The 4,714-nt window shown below is 37.8% G+C and overlaps 1 pseudogene; it reads left to right on the forward strand.

The window, feature by feature from the left end:
- Nucleotides 1-3,121: 3,121 nt before the first annotated feature.
- Nucleotides 3,122-3,984, forward strand: LOC117312775 (protein NipSnap homolog 2 pseudogene; annotated as a pseudogene).
- Nucleotides 3,985-4,714: the final 730 nt, after the last annotated feature.

Here is a 4,714-nt window from a genome sequence, read left to right on the forward strand (position 1 = left end):
TTTAAAAAGGTAACTTTTGCAAGAATGGAAAACCTTTGTTCCCAAGCCACTATCCCTTAGTATTCAGTAATCCTGGGCACCAGGAGTATAACAGAGCAATTAACTTCTAACAATGGTATAAATTTAGCCTTGTTAAAACAAGGATTATTAATATTCCCTTGGGTTATCACCCTGACCTAACTTACCCAAGCATAAAGTACAGTAAGACACAGACCTGTAAATCTGTGGCTCACATAAAATGCCCAAGGAAAGAGAGGAAAAAAGAGAAACACAAGAACATAGTATAAGAACCTAATAAATAATTATAATAAAAAAGTGAAACATATTAATCACATTTTAAAGAGATGAAACTTTGCATTTTATTTTAAAACCAACAACTGCAACAATCCTATAATGATTGTGGTAACTTCTTAGAGTCTATGATGACATGGTGCTCATAATATATTGGTCATTAAAATACCAGAAGCCTCAGCTCTAGCTTATCTCTGACTTTTTTAAAATAACACTCTCTGGGCCTCTCTGATAGAAAAACACTTCCAAAAATATTTAATTGTGTCATTGCAATTTAGTACCCTTATCAGTCTTGGAGGTAGTGTTATAGATGAAGAACTATGACTCTCTTACCTTTTTTTAAGAAGATAATAAAAAAAAAAGCAGCAGCAGCAAGATAAATCTGACAAGTCAAGCAGAGAAATGGAGATATATTGGGAAAAATGCCGGCTTTTGAGACTCGAATTCAAAACTAAGCTTTGCCCCTGATGTGCTATGGGACTTTAACAAGTCTCAACTTCTCTATACTTCTTTGTTTCCTCATCTGTAAAACAGAGAGGAGGAGGCCTACATCATAAGATATGTATCTTTATCACAGAGCATGACATATATTAAGTAACTAACACATTTGATACAGTAATTACATTAGGTAACTGTATAAGATATATTAAGTATCCAGCACGTAGTAGGAACTGAATAAATGGTTGCTGCTATCTTTATTATGTATCAATTACTACAATTTACTGGTGTTGGATAGTCAGCAATGTTTTTGTAAGGCAATGAGTAAAGTTTTTCAAACAGTCAAATCATGCACACAAAGGAAAGAAATGAGAGGAAAGATCAGGTCAAAATCAATCACTTTATGTGTATATTGCTATAAGCTAATTGTTTAACTCATGGTTTTTACCCCCATTTAATATTTTTTCTGCTTTTCCCCACCACAGGATCAGACTGTTAATGCACTTAATGAGGCAAACAAGCATAGCAGTATATCTGAGCAATTAAAGCCCCTTCATTCAGACAGCAATAAAACCTACAATTGCCTCCTTTCTGCCTGGAAGAACAACTTTATAGTTTATTGAACAAGAGAGATTTTGATCGGGCTGTAACTCTTCTCCTCAAAAGTCTCTGCACTTTGCTGTGCTATCCTTGCCTAATTCTCTCAAAAGATTTTTTTTAATGGGAAGGATTACAAATCAATATTATCAGGACATATCCAGGTTCAGTACATTCTCCAAGCATAAGTGTTATTTGCAACAATCTCAATGAAACAGACTTCTCTCTGCGCTTCATCAAAATTTGCACTTTTTTTTTCCTTTCTAAATATGAAACAAACAGGGTAGCATCCAGGGACAGCCATGTTTTTTTTACTCTATTCTAATGTTGCATTCTTTCCTAGCAGGCAAACTGTGCCCTCTTACCAAACTCTCAGACTAGCAAATCCTCACCTCCACTAAGCATAGTCTGCCTGGCATATGTGATAATAGAAGAATGGAGAATATAAATTGGCCTCCTTTTATTTTGAACTTTACCATTTATCATTTACTTGTACCAGGTATGTACCTTTTGGAATATATGTGCAGTCCTACATTCTCTGACTTAAAGGAGTTCTGGAAAACTACAAAAGAAGCTCAGAAGTGTGCCATAAATTGATTAAAAGTTTAGAGATTAAGTTAATGAAGCTGAAATTCTGCTTCCAGTTAAACAGGCTGAAAGGAGTGATTTTGCAGTCTTTGAGTAAAGAGTGTTTCAGAAAATGGTGACAAATTTCTTGGTTCTCTAAGTACATAATAAAGGAAACAGGTTTAAATGGCAGAATAAAGGACTTGGTAAAGGTTGTTAATAATGAAATTGATACAGCCACTACGGAGAACAGTATGGAGGTTCCTTTAAAAAGTTAAAAATATAACTACAATATGACCCAGCAATCCCACTACTGGGTATATACCCTGAGAAAACCATAATTCAAAAAGAGTCATGTACCACAATGTTCATTGCAGCCCTATTTACAATAGCCAGAACATGGAAGCAACCTAAGTGTCCATCGACAGATGAATGGATAAAGAAGATGTGACGCATATATACAATGGAATATTACTCAGCCATAAAAAGGAACGAAATTGAGTTATTTGTAATGAGGTAGATGGACCTAGAGTATGTCATACAGAATGAAGTAAGTCAGAAAAAGAAAAACAAATACCATATGCTAATGCACATACACGGAATCTAAAAAAACGGTACTGATGAACCTAGTGGCAGGGCATGAATAAAGACGCAGACGTAGGGAATGGACTTGAGGACACAGGTGGGGAAGGGGAAGCTGGGATGAAGTGAGAGAGTAGCACTGACATATATACACTACCAAATGTAAAATGGAAGCTGCTGCATAGCACAGGGAGATCAGCTTGATGCTTTGTGAGGATCTAGAGGGGTGGGATAGGAAGGGTGGGAGGGAGGCTCAAGAGGGAGTGGATATGGGGATATATGTAAACATATAGCTGATTCACTTTGTTGTACAGCAGAAACGAACACAACATTGTAAAGCAACTATACTCCAATAAAGATATAAATAAATAAATAAATAAAATAATGAAATGGGTTCTGTAAGGATGGTATCTGAAGTTACTTGCAATTGAACTAGTTTCTATACTTGGGGATTTGAGTAGATGGGTGTACACTGTTACCTTCTCAGGTCACTCTTTAATCCTGTGGGTACAGTATCAATGCAGAGAAGAATAAGAACAAGAAGAATATGGGGGGAAAGAGAAGGAGAGGAATGAAGAGGAAGAGGAGAAAGAGGAGAAACCGAACCAAGATTCTTCTGCAATTAAAAAAAAAAGTCTGGGGGAGCCGAGGCGCCGGAGCAAGATGGCGGCGCGAGTACTGCGCGCCGGCGGAGCGGCCTCGGCCGGCAGCTTTCTGCGGCGGGCCGGCCCCTGCAACCTCCAGCCCGGGCTCTGGAAATTGGCGTCTTCCATTATCAGACCTCGAGAGGACAGCTGGTTAAAATCCTTATTTGTCCGGAAAGTTGATCCAAGGAAAGATGCTCACTCTAATCTCCTAGCCAAAAGGGAAACAAGCAGTCTGTACAAATTACAGTTTCACAATGTTAAACCGGAATGCCTAGAAGCATACAACAAAATTTGTCAAGAGGTGTTGCCAAAGATTCACGAAGATAAACATTACCCTTGTACTTTGGTGGGGACTTGGAACACGTGGTATGGCGAGCAGGATCAAGCTGTTCACCTCTGGAGGTATGAAGGAGGTTATCCAGTCCTCACGGAGGTCATGAATAAACTCAAAGAAAATCAGCCAGGAACTATGATTGAATGGGGCAACTACTGGGCTCGTGCAATTCGCTTCAGACAGGACAGTAATGAAGCAGTTGGAGGATTCTTCTCCCAGATTGGGCAGCTATATATGGTGCATCATCTTTGGGCTTACAAAGATCTTCAGACCAGGGAAGATATACGGAATGCAGCATGGCATAAACACGGCTGGGAAGAACTGGTATATTATACAGTCCCACTTATTCAGGAAATGGAATCCAGAATCATGATCCCACAGAAGACTTCACCCCTCCAGTAAAGCTACAGAATTTTGATGTGCCTACATAAATTTATGTGACAAGTACTTGTCATAAATTAATTTGAACTGTATATCAAGTGAAAAAGAAACACTGAAGTGTAAACTGCTGTATATAGCTTGTAAGAGACCTCTCAGAGAAAGCTTTTGACAAAATTCAACACCCATTTATGATAAAAACCCTGCAGAAAGTAGGCATAGAGGGAACTTTCCTCAACATAATAAAGGCCATATATGACAAGCCCACAGCAAACATCATCCTCAATGGTGAAAAACTGAAAGCATTTCCACTAAGATCAGGAACAAGACAAGGTTGCCCGCTCTCACCACTCTTATTCAACATAGTTTTGGAAGTTTTAGCCACAGCAATCAGAGAAGAAAACGAAATAAAAGGAATCCAAATCGGAAAAGAAGAAGTAAAGCTGTCACTGTTTGCAGATGACATGATCCTATACATAGAGAACCCTAAAGATGCTACCAGAAAACTACTAGAGCTAATCAATGAATTTGGTAAAGTGGCAGGATACAAAATTAATGCACAGAAATCTCTGGCATTCCTATATACTAATGATGAAAAATCTGAAAGTGAAATCAAGAAAACACTCCCATTTACCATTGCAACAAAAAGAATAAAATATCTAGGAATAAACCTACCTAAGGAGACAAAAGATCTGTATTCAGAAAATTATAAGACACTGATGAAAGAAATTAAAGATGATACAAATAGATGGAGAGATATACCATGTTCTTGGATTGGAAGAATCAACATTGTGAAAATGACTCTACTACCCAAAGCAATCTATAGATTCAATGCAATCCCTATCAAACTACCACTGGCATTTTTCACAGAACTAGAACA

The sequence above is a fragment of the Tursiops truncatus genome, chromosome 6 (genome assembly GCF_011762595.2).
Source record: "Tursiops truncatus isolate mTurTru1 chromosome 6, mTurTru1.mat.Y, whole genome shotgun sequence".
Taxonomy (NCBI): Eukaryota; Metazoa; Chordata; class Mammalia; order Artiodactyla; family Delphinidae; genus Tursiops; species Tursiops truncatus.